The sequence below is a fragment of the Schistocerca piceifrons genome, unplaced genomic scaffold (genome assembly GCF_021461385.2).
Source record: "Schistocerca piceifrons isolate TAMUIC-IGC-003096 unplaced genomic scaffold, iqSchPice1.1 HiC_scaffold_943, whole genome shotgun sequence".
Lineage (NCBI taxonomy): Eukaryota > Metazoa > Arthropoda > Insecta > Orthoptera > Acrididae > Schistocerca > Schistocerca piceifrons.
The window spans coordinates 1,625,001-1,640,000 of NW_025729216.1; the positions used below are offsets into that span (position 1 = coordinate 1,625,001).

Consider the following 15,000-nt stretch of genomic DNA (forward strand, 5'->3'; position numbering starts at 1 on the left):
GCATCTTTCATTGACATCACTTTAACCTCAATGGACATTGCAAATAAAATTTTGAACTGGAAAACATACGACGGTATAACTACGAGTGATCACAATGTCATTGAATTTGAAATATCTGTGGAGGAGGACCGGGTGCCTGCAGAGTGGACAATGCGTTATGACTACGGGAGAGCCAACTGGGGCCTTCTGGAGGCGGAGTTCGATCCTCCAGAGCTCGGAATTGAATTTAACGTGGACGAGGCAGTAGAGGCCCTAACTACCTCTATAAAGACGGCTATCGCCGTAGCGATACCAGTGAAAAGACGTCTCATTCGGAAAGCGACTGCGCCATGGACTCCGGAGCTGTCGCGGCTCAGGCAGTCTATGCGTAGAGCACGCAGGAACTATCAGAGGGCTTTTGCCCAAGCAGAAAGACAATTCCATCTTACCATATACAGAAGACAGAAGAGGGTCTTTAAGGACACCCTAAATCAACACAGACAGCAGAGTTGGGAGGACTTCGTAAAGGAACATCTAACCCTGGACCCTTGGGGCATGCCCTACAAAATCGTGAGGGAGAAAATACACTCCCCAATGCAGCTCTCCACAATCAAAAAGGAGGATACTGACGACATGACAATTGACTGGAGACAAACTGCTGAGGAGTTACTTCGTGTGCTCCTACCGGACGACCGACCTGATTTGGACACTGAGCTGCAGAGGGAGATACGTCAGCAAGACCAAATAGAATACAATAATAATCTACAAGTCTACCCCTTCTCGCAAGAGGAGGTGGTACAAGCAATAAAATCCTTCGCGAGGCGGAAGGCCCCAGGGCCAGATGGTATACCGGCAGAAGTACTGCAGTGCATAGTACAAAAGTTGGCACCAAGTCTTGCCAAAATTTACAACAGATGTTTGGAATTGCGGAGCTTCCCAACATGCTGGAAAATAGCAGAAGTAGTCATAATCAAGAAGGGCCAAGATAAGGACCCTACACTAGCAAAGTCCTATAGGCCCATCTGTTTACTTGACGTTTTGGGCAAGACCTTTGAAAAGCTTCTGATGTCTAGACTGTCTAGCCACAGGCTTCTTCGTGGTATGAGTGAATTGCAATACGGTTTCAGAAAGGGCAAGTCTACATCTGATGCCATAAATAAAGTAGCAAGTATTGTGCACTTGTCCACGAAGAAATACGTCCTGGGCATCATGGTGGATATTTCCGGCGCCTTCGACAACCTGTGGTGGCCGGCGCTCTTTTCCCAGTTAAGGGAGATGGAGTGTCCGGGGGCGCTATACGGTTGCCTGAGGGATTACTGTCGGAAAAGAGTTGCGAAAATCACGGCTCCTGGTGCCGTGATGTTGAAAGACATCTCAAAGGGCTGCCCGCAGGGCTCTGTGTGTGGCCCCGTGTTTTGGGATGTAAACATGGACCCCCTGCTGACAACTTTGGATGGGAACGACACGGTACTGGGAGCGGTGGCGTATGCAGACGATCTTTTCATCATGGTCGAAGGAGATAGTCGTGCTGAAATAGAGAATAAAACAGTACAAGCATCTGAGATCCTAATGCAATGGTGCCAAAAGTCCAAATTACAAGTTGCACCACATAAATCAAATTACATTCTTTTAAAAGGAAAGCTGGCCCGTGATCCAGTCGTGCGGCTGGATAATAGACTAGTTTCGAGATCTAGGTCCGCAAGATACTTGGGCGTCCTCATGGATGAGGCGTGGAGCTATGCTCCGCACATCGACCATGTGGCTACCAAATCCCTTACAATATTCAACAAACTGATTAGTATTGCTCAAAGACGTTTCCATTTGCCCCCTGGGGCAACTAAAATGTACAATAATTGCATACTGATACCAGTTGTGGGGTATGGTTCCAGCGCGTGGGCGCACAGGCTCACTCAGGTGAAACCAGCACGTGTCATTAGACGAATACAGCGGAATGTAATCATGCGGTGTGTTGGTGCTTTCAGCACCACACCAACGGACGCTTTGTTTGTAATAATGGGACTTCACCCGCTGGACTTAATGATTAGACAACATGCAGCAATACACTGGATCCAAAAGCGGGAATACGAAAAAGTAACAGCACTTATAGGAGAACACATGAATAATATCAAGCAGATTAAAGAGAAAATTACAGATATCTGGCAAGAGCAGTGGCAGTCCTCAGACACTGGGAGAAGGGTCTTCGACTTCTTTCCCAGTGTCCGCGAGAGGCTTAAGATGAAACATCTAACAATAACACTTGGAGTGGTACACTTTTTATCCGGGCATGGCCCATATCCAACATACTTACACAGAATTGGCAGTATGCGGTCGCCTGAGTGTGTCTGTGGCGCTCCTGTGGGGACGCCCGAGCACGTAGTTCTGGAATGCCCGGAATTCGATCCAGTTGCCAATGAGGCAAGACGGGAATTGCGGAACACACCGCTCATGGAGATATTTAGAAGCCCAGAAAGATTTAAAGTATTCCAACAACTAGTCGATCAGGTTTCAAAATTTGCAAAACTGATATTTGTGCGCAACGACGCAGATTAGAAGAGAGAAAAGCTGTACTCCTCAGCCAAGTCTGAGGAGTAATGTGCATCAAATTATAGACAAAAACCAAGAGAAGACTTAGGAAGGGAGGGTCGCAGGCCATAGTGATGTGGATGTCCATGCCACTATGGACGGGCGACCTCTGTCCGCCTTGCTCCTACGGGGCAGAAAGAAATATTGCGGACAGCGAAGAGGGCAAGATGGACGAAGAAGGGAAGGCTCCCCAATCTATGGAAACATAGATGAGAGGGATGCCTTGGGGTGGTACCAAGCGTGTGTTCCGCCTTCTCGCTTGTCCGAACGTCAAACCAATAATAAATAAAACTACCGACTAGACTATAAAAACCAAATAAGACCTTGTAAATAATTCCATGCACGTACAATAATTATTTGTTTGCTGTTAATTAGCGCAGAAGAGCGCGTTTCATTTTTTGTAAATTGTAGTAGAGTAGTCATTTTCGTTTCATGTAGAATCGTAGAATAAAGGGTGGTGGAGGGATGTAAAAATAAATGTAAATAAATGCAGTGGTTTCTAGGTAGTAGAAGCCGGCCCACCTCCTCGTGGTAGGGACGGAAACGCTCCTGGTATCCCGGAGCGGCTAAGTGGCCGGAAGAAGTAACAATTGTTAATTACAGTAGAACTAACAGTTATGTAAATCACTGTAAATGTAATAACGTAGAATTGTTTAGTTATCACTACCCACTTAGGTTAACTAGATAGTGGGTAAATGTAAGTTAACAATAAATGTAAAAAAAAAAAAAAAAAAAATGTAAAATGTCCCTATACATGAGCCGCGACCTGTACCACTTACGAGCGAGAGACGCGATCGCGTTGCTCACTGTACGGCGTCCGATACCGAGCCATCAGCATGTCGGTCCCCATTCGCGTTGCACTCGCACTCGCACTCGCACTCGCAGTCGCAAAAACGTGGGGCAAATATATTACGCGGAAGAGTTATAACAGACCGAGCCCCACTGCATGGGGGGAGTCTTTGTCACTAATGTACACAGATGGAACATTTTGGACTGGAACCAGATTACCCGTACACACGGCGCTGATTAGTAATCAATGCAGAGCCATCAAATTACAGAATATATATACAACTGTCCGTATACATGCTGAAAGAGTGTGCCCACAATGGGAACCACACGTCAGCCAGACACTCTCATCACGCACCACTCTCTGCTTCTAACGGGCGCACATACAATATGTAAGCACCAGCATGGAACAACATCCAGTGCATCCTCTCCGCCACATTACACAATCCACACTATCACAACCAGACCAGGAGGTCCATGCGGAAAATAGAATATCCCCCCCTTTCGACATCCACCATTGCGCAGATAAGGCACCAATACCCACACATGTCCTATACAACGGTGCACCCAACATCACAATAGTACCTCCTGTCACAGCCCACAAACAATGACCTGAGTCAAAGACACAGGTCTGACACAAGCATAGAATTGGAGCGCCGCCTCTAATAAGCCAAAGGTGCATCCTGACGTGACAAATCTCATCATGTCACAAGCATTCACTTACTATAATCACTATCAACGAACGTGCCGCCCCCGCCCCCCCCCTACACCTTTCCTTACAACAACGTGTAACCTAACCTAACCTATGTTGTACCTTAACCTAACCTATGTTGTGCCTTAACCTAACCCATGTTGTGCCTTAACCTAACCCATGTTGTGCCTTAACCTAACCCATGTTGTGCCTTAACCTAACCCATGTTGTGCCTTAACCTAACCCATGTTGTGCCTTAACCTAACCCATGTTGTGCCTTAACCTAACCCATGTTGTGCCTTAACCTAACCCATGTTGTGCCTTAACCTAACCCATGTTGTGCCTTAACCTAACCCATGTTGTGCCTTAACCTAACCCATGTTGTGCCTTAACCTAACCCATGTTGTGCCTTAACCTAACCCATGTTGTGCCTTAACCTAACCCATGTTGTGCCTTAACCTAACCCATGTTGTACCTTAACCTAACCCATGTTGTACCTTAACCTAACCCATGTTGTACCTTAACCTAACCCATGTTGTACCCTAACCTAACCCATGTTGTCCCCTAACCTAACCCATGTTGTCCCCTAACCTAACCCATGTTGTCCCCTAACCTAACCCATGTTGTCCCCTAACCTAACCCATGTTGTCCCCTAACCTAACCCATGTTGTCCCCTAACCTAACCCATGTTGTCCCCTAACCTAACCCATGTTGTCCCCTAACCTAACCCATGTTGTCCCCTAACCTAACCCATGTTGTCCCCTAACCTAACCCATGTTGTCCCCTAACCTAACCCATGTTGTGCCTTAACCTAACCCATGTTGTGCCTTAACCTAACCCATGTTGTCCCCTAACCTAACCCATGTTGTCCCCTAACCTAACCCATGTTGTCCCCTAACCTAACCCACGTTGTCCGCTAACGTAACCCACGTTGTCGCCTAAACCTGCTCTGTAATTGTTATACGACTCGTTCAATTAGTGTAGTGTTGCCCACCCGCAACCCTCGCAATATAGTTCGCTACTCGCACTGCCCGCTCCCCTGTGTATCGCTTCATGTTAAACACCTTGCAAGTCTTGCTGACTTTCCACATGCTCCTGCTGTACACTGTAATGTGGATGGCAGCAGGACGTACATGCCGCCCCCCCCCCACCCCTCCCCACGTCCCCACGTCCCCACCTTGCCCCCTGCCTTCGCAAGCTGGTTGGTGACAAGTTTGCATGTTCAATGCCCTTCGCATGCGACGTACGCAGGCTACGTTGTGGTGCGGCCTGTGTCAACTGTCCGCTGATGTCGTACGCGTGAACCACAATCTGTACTGCACATTCGTCCTTATGTACTGAATGATACATCGTGGCACATGTGTGACCGTACAACGACTGCGCCCAAAAACGGCGGACCATACAGTGCAAATATTGTGCACGCAGCTACGTGTCGTCTCCCTATGAGAGCTGGATTGCAGTGTGGTACGCCATAGAGACGTGTGGGAGGAACGGACGCCGTGGATGGCGATCAGCATGAGCTGTCTGTTGATGTATTCGGACCTAGTCGTCTCTCCTCACACACCGTGATGGCATGGTGCACCGCGTTCCATATCTGCGACATGCTACAGAGGCCGGTTGACAGTCGTTCGAGCAATGGACATCGCATACGTACGGGGGCCACCTTCCACGTATTGTCTAGGCGTGCACATTTTGTTGCGTGTATGTGGGCAGACGTAGTGTGGCGTGACACCTGACACAGGCATGCAATAATCGTTGAAGTTGCAAATGGCGATGGACGCCTGCGTTTTCTGGTGAAGTTACGCAAATGAAGAAATGGTAACCTGTTGTGGTGCGGTTGTTCTCGCTAGGGGTGAATCGGTGATGGCGACGATAGGTTGAGGTACTAACCGGTTGTTCCAGCGATACCCACCATGCCGACGAAACTGAACGGCATCTGGGTGTGAAGCGATACGCGGCGGTGGCTGGGTGGGACCGTCCCCGGCCGGTGAGGGGGCGCCTCCCGGCGTGCTGGCCGCGCGGTGCGTGGGCGCACGCGCTACAGCCGGCTGGTGGGGGCGGCCAGTGGCAGGCGCGCCGGCCGACGGACGCGGCAGGCGTCGCAGCTGCGCGCCGGCGCACCCTGCGCGCGGCGCCGTGCGGCCAAAGTAGGTCCTCGCGGGCCCGGTGCGAAGCGCGGTGGACATCTTCAGTGTGCTGGTCCGATTGAGGACTGTGTGCGTTGAGGATGCGCCGCCGCCCGGCGCTCGGCGCCGCGACGCCGTCTGCTGCTCGGTCGCCCCAGCGGTTCTCGCTGGTGGTTTGTATCGCAGCTGTGCGGATGTGTTGGCGCGTGCGCTGTGCTGGGAGAGTTCGCTTCGGCACCCAAGTGGGGCTTTTGTCCTTCTGTGGCGCTGGCGTTGGAGCTGCCGGTCACCGTAGGTGGCGCGTGTTGTCTCCCGCCGGCAATGCCACGACAGCACGCTCCCGGGCCTCTGTCGGCAGCGGCAAGCTCAGTTGGGAGCACGGGTGGTCGCACCGAAAGCGTCTACTCGCCTAACTCCGGGCGATTGCGCCTCTCTCGAACCCGACCAAGTACTTGGGACGGCGCTGCGCGCCGCCGGGACCTGAGAGGGTTTCGAGGTGTATTGTGCAGGGGAGCTCAGCCTCCTCCTGTTTGCAGAATGATTGAGCGGACGCTTGCGTGTTCGCGCGGGCCCCCGGGACACACTCCCGGGCGGCCGGCTGCTCAGCTCTAGTTGACGCAGCTCCCTGGTTGATCCTGCCAGTAGTCATATGCTTGTCTCAAAGATTAAGCCATGCATGTCTCAGTACAAGCCGCATTAAGGTGAAACCGCGAATGGCTCATTAAATCAGTTATGGTTCCTTAGATCGTACCCACGTTACTTGGATAACTGTGGTAATTCTAGAGCTAATACATGCAAACAGAGTCCCGACCAGAGATGGAAGGGACGCTTTTATTAGATCAAAACCAATCGGTCGGCTCGTCCGGTCCGTTTGCCTTGGTGACTCTGAATAACTTTGGGCTGATCGCACGGTCCTCGTACCGGCGACGCATCTTTCAAATGTCTGCCTTATCAACTGTCGATGGTAGGTTCTGCGCCTACCATGGTTGTAACGGGTAACGGGGAATCAGGGTTCGATTCCGGAGAGGGAGCCTGAGAAACGGCTACCACATCCAAGGAAGGCAGCAGGCGCGCAAATTACCCACTCCCGGCACGGGGAGGTAGTGACGAAAAATAACGATACGGGACTCATCCGAGGCCCCGTAATCGGAATGAGTACACTTTAAATCCTTTAACGAGTATCTATTGGAGGGCAAGTCTGGTGCCAGCAGCCGCGGTAATTCCAGCTCCAATAGCGTATATTAAAGTTGTTGCGGTTAAAAAGCTCGTAGTTGGATTTGTGTCCCACGCTGTTGGTTCACCGCCCGTCGGTGTTTAACTGGCATGTATCGTGGGACGTCCTGCCGGTGGGGCGAGCCGAAGGCGTGCGACCGCCCCGTGCGTGCTCGTGCGTCCCGAGGCGGACCCCGTTGAAATCCTACCAGGGTGCTCTTTATTGAGTGTCTCGGTGGGCCGGCACGTTTACTTTGAACAAATTAGAGTGCTTAAAGCAGGCAAGCCCGCCTGAATACTGTGTGCATGGAATAATGGAATAGGACCTCGGTTCTATTTTGTTGGTTTTCGGAACCCGAGGTAATGATTAATAGGGACAGGCGGGGGCATTCGTATTGCGACGTTAGAGGTGAAATTCTTGGATCGTCGCAAGACGAACAGAAGCGAAAGCATTTGCCAAGTATGTTTTCATTAATCAAGAACGAAAGTTAGAGGTTCGAAGGCGATCAGATACCGCCCTAGTTCTAACCATAAACGATGCCAGCCAGCGATCCGCCGCAGTTCCTCCGATGACTCGGCGGGCAGCCTCCGGGAAACCAAAGCTTTTGGGTTCCGGGGGAAGTATGGTTGCAAAGCTGAAACTTAAAGGAATTGACGGAAGGGCACCACCAGGAGTGGAGCCTGCGGCTTAATTTGACTCAACACGGGAAACCTCACCAGGCCCGGACACCGGAAGGATTGACAGATTGATAGCTCTTTCTTGATTCGGTGGGTGGTGGTGCATGGCCGTTCTTAGTTGGTGGAGCGATTTGTCTGGTTAATTCCGATAACGAACGAGACTCTAGCCTGCTAACTAGTCGCGTGACATCCTTCGTGCTGTCAGCGATTACTTTTCTTCTTAGAGGGACAGGCGGCTTCTAGCCGCACGAGATTGAGCAATAACAGGTCTGTGATGCCCTTAGATGTTCTGGGCCGCACGCGCGCTACACTGAAGGAATCAGCGTGTCTTCCTAGGCCGAAAGGTCGGGGTAACCCGCTGAACCTCCTTCGTGCTAGGGATTGGGGCTTGCAATTGTTCCCCATGAACGAGGAATTCCCAGTAAGCGCGAGTCATAAGCTCGCGTTGATTACGTCCCTGCCCTTTGTACACACCGCCCGTCGCTACTACCGATTGAATGATTTAGTGAGGTCTTCGGACTGGTACGCGGCATTGACTCTGTCGTTGCCGATGCTACCGGAAAGATGACCAAACTTGATCATTTAGAGGAAGTAAAAGTCGTAACAAGGTTTCCGTAGGTGAACCTGCGGAAGGATCATTACCGACTAGACTGCATGTCTTTCGATGTGCGTGTCGTGTCGCGCAACACGCTACCTGTACGGCTCGCAGTAGCTGTGCGCCGCGTGCGGAACCACGCGTGCCTCTCAAAACTAGCGGCAATGTTGTGTGGTACGAGCGCTGAAGCGCTGGAGCGGCTGGCGTGCGGCACCTGGCGCCTGGCGCCGGTTTTGAATGACTTTCGCCCGAGTGCCTGTCCGCTCCGGTGTGGAGCCGTACGACGCCCGTCGGCCGTGAGGCCGTTGGACACAGAACGCTGGAACAGGGGCCGCCACACGCCTCACTCCCGCCTATGCGACCGTCTCGAAAGAGGCGGCGGAAACTGAGAAAAGATCACCCAGGACGGTGGATCACTCGGCTCGTGGGTCGATGAAGAACGCAGCAAATTGCGCGTCGACATGTGAACTGCAGGACACATGAACATCGACGTTTCGAACGCACATTGCGGTCCATGGATTCCGTTCCCGGGCCACGTCTGGCTGAGGGTCGGCTACGTATACTGAAGCGCGCGGCGTTTGCCCCGCTTCGCAGACCTGGGAGTGTCGCGGCCGCCTGTGGGGCCGGCCGCGTCTCCTCAAACGTGCGATGCGCGCCCGTCGCCTGGCGGTTCGCATACCGGTACTTTCTCGGTAGCGTGCACAGCCGGCTGGCGGTGTGGCGTGCGACACCTCGTACAACGACCTCAGAGCAGGCGAGACTACCCGCTGAATTTAAGCATATTACTAAGCGGAGGAAAAGAAACTAACAAGGATTCCCCCAGTAGCGGCGAGCGAACAGGGAAGAGTCCAGCACCGAACCCCGCAGGCTGCCGCCTGTCGTGGCATGTGGTGTTTGGGAGGGTCCACTACCCCGACGCCTCGCGCCGAGCCCAAGTCCAACTTGAATGAGGCCACGGCCCGTAGAGGGTGCCAGGCCCGTAGCGGCCGGTGCGAGCGTCGGCGGGACCTCTCCTTCGAGTCGGGTTGCTTGAGAGTGCAGCTCCAAGTGGGTGGTAAACTCCATCTGAGACTAAATATGACCACGAGACCGATAGCGAACAAGTACCGTGAGGGAAAGTTGAAAAGAACTTTGAAGAGAGAGTTCAAAAGTACGTGAAACCGTTCTGGGGTAAACGTGAGAAGTCCGAAAGGTCGAACGGGTGAGATTCACGCCCATCCGGCCACTGGCCTCCGCCCTCGGCAGATGGGGCCGGCCGCCCGCGCGGAGCAATCCGCGGCGGGGTCGTGTCCGGTTGCCTTTCCACTCGCCGCGGGGTGGGGCCGTTCCGGTGTGCGGTGGGCCGCACTTCTCCCCTAGTAGGACGTCGCGACCCGCTGGGTGCCGGCCTACGGCCCGGGTGCGCAGCCTGTCCTTCCGCGGGCCTCGGTTCGCGTCTGTTGGGCAGAGCCCCGGTGTCCTGGCTGGCTGCCCGGCGGTATATCTGGAGGAGTCGATTCGCCCCTTTGGGCGCTCGGGCTCCCGGCAAGCGCGCGCGGTTCTTCCCGGATGACGGACCTACCTGGCCCGGCCCCGGACCCGCGCCGCTGTTGGCTCGGGATGCTCTCGGGCGGAATAATCGCTCCCGTCAGCGGCGCTTCAGCTTTGGACAATTTCACGACCCGTCTTGAAACACGGACCAAGGAGTCTAACATGTGCGCGAGTCATTGGGCTGTACGAAACCTAAAGGCGTAATGAAAGTGAAGGTCTCGCCTTGCGCGGGCCGAGGGAGGATGGGGCTTCCCCGCCCTTCACGGGGCGGCGGCCTCCGCACTCCCGGGGCGTCTCGTCCTCATTGCGAGGTGAGGCGCACCTAGAGCGTACACGTTGGGACCCGAAAGATGGTGAACTATGCCTGGCCAGGACGAAGTCAGGGGAAACCCTGATGGAGGTCCGTAGCGATTCTGACGTGCAAATCGATCGTCGGAGCTGGGTATAGGGGCGAAAGACTAATCGAACCATCTAGTAGCTGGTTCCCTCCGAAGTTTCCCTCAGGATAGCTGGTGCTCGTACGAGTCTCATCCGGTAAAGCGAATGATTAGAGGCCTTGGGGCCGAAACGACCTCAACCTATTCTCAAACTTTAAATGGGTGAGATCTCCGGCTTGCTTGATATGCTGAAGCCGCGAGCAAACGACTCGGATCGGAGTGCCAAGTGGGCCACTTTTGGTAAGCAGAACTGGCGCTGTGGGATGAACCAAACGCCGAGTTAAGGCGCCCGAATCGACGCTCATGGGAAACCATGAAAGGCGTTGGTTGCTTAAGACAGCAGGACGGTGGCCATGGAAGTCGGAATCCGCTAAGGAGTGTGTAACAACTCACCTGCCGAAGCAACTAGCCCTGAAAATGGATGGCGCTGAAGCGTCGTGCCTATACTCGGCCGTCAGTCTGGCAGTCATGGCCGGTCCTTGCGGCCGGCCGCGAAGCCCTGACGAGTAGGAGGGTCGCGGCGGTGGGCGCAGAAGGGTCTGGGCGTGAGCCTGCCTGGAGCCGCCGTCGGTGCAGATCTTGGTGGTAGTAGCAAATACTCCAGCGAGGCCCTGGAGGGCTGACGCGGAGAAGGGTTTCGTGTGAACAGCCGTTGCACACGAGTCAGTCGATCCTAAGCCCTAGGAGAAATCCGATGTTGATGGGGGCCGTCATAGCATGATGCGCTTTGTGCTGGCCCCCGTTGGGCGAAAGGGAATCCGGTTCCTATTCCGGAACCCGGCAGCGGAACCGATACAAGTCGGGCCCCTCTTTTAGAGATGCTCGTCGGGGTAACCCAAAAGGACCCGGAGACGCCGTCGGGAGATCGGGGAAGAGTTTTCTTTTCTGCATGAGCGTTCGAGTTCCCTGGAATCCTCTAGCAGGGAGATAGGGTTTGGAACGCGAAGAGCACCGCAGTTGCGGCGGTGTCCCGATCTTCCCCTCGGACCTTGAAAATCCGGGAGAGGGCCACGTGGAGGTGTCGCGCCGGTTCGTACCCATATCCGCAGCAGGTCTCCAAGGTGAAGAGCCTCTAGTCGATAGAATAATGTAGGTAAGGGAAGTCGGCAAATTGGATCCGTAACTTCGGGATAAGGATTGGCTCTGAGGATCGGGGCGTGTCGGGCTTGGTCGGGAAGTGGGTCAGCGCTAACGTGCCGGGCCTGGGCGAGGTGAGTGCCGTAGGGGTGCCGGTAAGTGCGGGCGTTTAGCGCGGGCGTGGTCTGCTCTCGCCGTTGGTCGGCCTCGTGCTGGCCGGCGGTGCAGGATGAGCGCGCCTGCGCGGCGTTCGCGCCCCGGTGCTTCAACCTGCGTGCAGGATCCGAGCTCGGTCCCGTGCCTTGGCCTCCCACGGATCTTCCTTGCTGCGAGGCCGCGTCCGCCTTAGCGTGCTCCTCCGGGGGCGCGCGGGTGCGCGGATTCTCTTCGGCCGCCATTCAACGATCAACTCAGAACTGGCACGGACTGGGGGAATCCGACTGTCTAATTAAAACAAAGCATTGCGATGGCCCTAGCGGGTGTTGACGCAATGTGATTTCTGCCCAGTGCTCTGAATGTCAACGTGAAGAAATTCAAGCAAGCGCGGGTAAACGGCGGGAGTAACTATGACTCTCTTAAGGTGGCCAAGTGGCGGCGGTGTGGCTGCATCCGGACTTGGCTTCTCGAAGTGCGGTCTTGATGTAGTCGTGCTGCTGCTGCGAGGTGCCTTCCTTGGGTTATAGTTACAGGGAGAGTGATGCGCAATACATGGGCCTAGCCCTCTTAGCCTCTCCTCTCCTGCGGTCTTCTCCCCTTCTCGTGGGCCCGCTGATTTCGCAAAGTGGAAGACCGCACCAGGGGCTTGGGGGGGTTACCAGCCCCCCCTCGCACTATCCCTTTTTTAGTTGGGGGCAGTAAGCAGAGAATAAGTGGTGGCCCTTCCGCTGAAGGTGCCACCCCAACTCCTCCAGCACCTAGCCGGCCAACCGGCCGTGCCGAAAATCTTGTAACTTTTGCAGCTATGTATACCTGTAGTGAGTGCCACCGCAGCTTTACAACCAAGAACGGTCTCGGGGTCCATCGCCGCCGCCAACATCTTGCGGCCGCCAACGCGGAGATCGTCACGGAGAGGCATCGCGCGAGGTGGACGGAGGAAGAAGTCCTGTCGCTCGCCAAGGCGGAGGCCGAACTGTTCCTTGAGAGGGACGCCCGGTTCTTCTTCGTCAATCAAGAACTCATCAGGATGTTCCCCGACCGAACGCTCGAGGCAATCAAGTGCCGACGGCGGCAAGCTGCCCACAAGCAGCTTGTCCGCCAATTCATGGAGGCGCTTGAGATCGGTCGGGGGGAAGAGCCGGCGTCCCGCCGGGGAGCAGCGAGCCCGCTGCCTGACGCGGGCGAGGCCGCTGCGCCGCCCGTCGACGCAGCCGAGGACTTCGCGGCCGACACCACCGGGCCGCCGCCGGAGGGGCCGACTGACGCCGCCATCTGGGAGCATCTGGCGGGGCTACCCGCTTCGCCCAGCGTTTCTCTGCCCTGGATCGTGTCATAGGTCTGGGGCGGGGCACGCCGCCCGATGTCATCCTGGGCATGCTCCCGGATGCCCTTGCGTCGGTCGGGTCCAGAGGGGAGAGATCGATCACCAGGACACAGCGGCCGCGCCAACCATCGAAGCGGCCGCCTGCCGCGCTGCCGACGCAGAAGCGCAAGCGGCGCCGCTGGGAGTACGCGAGACCGCAGGATGCCTTCCGACGGTCGCGTGCACGCTGCGTGCGCGGCCTCTTGGATGGCACCCTGCTCCAGCCGCCACCTGCCATCCCTGGTCTGCTGGACTTCTGGGCGGACCTCTTCACCAAGAAGCCCATCTCCACCGCGGGCTTCATTCGTGACCGCCTCCTCCCGCACTCAGAGCCTGTCGCTCTCGAGTGCATATGGGGGCCGGTCACACATGAGGAGGTCGCCGCCGCGTTGCCGCCCAGGGGATCAGCAGCCGGGCCGGACGGCCTTACCCCAGCGGAGTTGCGGCGCCTGCCGCACGAAGTCCTGGTGAAAGTGATGAATCTCTTCCTTCTGGCCCGCGCCCTTCCGGAACGCCTGCTTCGCGCGCGGACGTCCCTTCTCCCGAAAACGGCTGCACCAACATCCCCCGCTGACTTTCGCCCCATTACGGTCTGCTCGGTGTTGGCGCGGACCTTTCACAAGGTTCTCGCGTCACGCCTGATGCGCGCATGTGCTGTGGACGAACGTCAGCGGGCATTCATCCCTCGGGATGGGATGTTGGAAAATACCTTCATCTTGGACACTGCTCTCACCGACGCAGTTCGCTCCTGCCGCTCTGTCTTTGTGGCATCGATCGACGTATCTAAGGCATTCGATTCGGTAGATCATGCTGCCCTTCGCCCCGTGCTGAAGGCGCATGGCCTGCCGGATTGCTTTGTCGGGTATGTCGAGCGGTGCTACGAGGGCAGCACGACAGTGATAGCGGACGGCGCCGGCGTGGGCGTGTCTGTGCAGCCAGCACGGGGCGTTCGCCAGGGCGATCCCCTCTCCCCCCTCCTGTTCAACTTTGCGGTGGACTACGTTTTAGGCCAACTGCCCTCCCACATCGGAGCTCGGATCCTCGGTCGCAGAGTCAACGCTGCGGCCTTTGCAGATGACGTCTTGCTGTTTGCAGCGACCCCGAGGGGCTTGCAGTCCCTCATCGACGCAGCTACCGCAGCCCTCGCCCACCTGGGGCTGCAGATCAACGCCCGGAAGTGTTTCACCCTCGCCTTAGTCGCGTCAGGGCGCGAGAAGAAGGTGAAGGTGGACAGCAATGTCACCTTCACAGCAGGCAATACCACCATGCCTGCCCTGCGTGTGGGTGAAACCTTCCGGTACCTGGGGCTGCAATTTTCCACGGCGGGTCGCTGTGTCTTCAATCCACGTAGCCACCTGGTGGAGCAGCTTGACGTCATCTCCCGAGCTCCGCTGAAGCCGCAACAGCGCCTCCACGCTCTCACCAACGTACTTCTCCCTGGCCTGTACCACGGGCTGGCCCTCAGCCGCACCCGGGTGGGTGCATTGAAGTCGGCCGACGTTACCATCCGGGCTGCCGTCAGGAGATGGTTCCGCCTTCCGGCGGACACCCCCCTGGGATACTTCCACGCTCCTGTTGCCCAGGGGGGCCTCGGCATTCCATCTTGCCGATGGATGGGTCCGACCCTCCGTCGGTCCCGTCTCCTGGCGCTGAAGAAGATAGGGCCAGCCTGCGACGGTGCAGGCATGGATGAGGTGCAGCGTGAGATCGAGGTGCTGGAGCGCCACCTAATGTGGGAGGGCCACCTCCTCAAATCGTCAACGCAGGTTGGGGAAATGTGGGCGGCG

The 15,000-nt window shown here is 55.8% G+C and overlaps 2 non-coding genes and 1 pseudogene across 2 annotated transcripts; all 3 read left to right on the top strand.

Annotated features, from left to right (window-relative positions):
* Positions 1–6,787: 6,787 nt before the first annotated feature.
* On the top strand, positions 6,788–8,696 carry LOC124772890. Its single transcript, XR_007014345.1, has one exon. It is a non-coding gene; the product is annotated as a small subunit ribosomal RNA (ribosomal RNA).
* A 351-nt stretch (positions 8,697–9,047) lies between these two features.
* On the top strand, positions 9,048–9,202 carry LOC124772673. The gene has a single exon (XR_007014140.1). It is a non-coding gene; the product is annotated as a 5.8S ribosomal RNA (ribosomal RNA).
* Positions 9,203–9,390: 188 nt separating this feature from the next.
* The window catches only part of LOC124772584, a 7,956-nt pseudogene continuing 2,346 nt past the window's right edge, over positions 9,391–15,000 (top strand).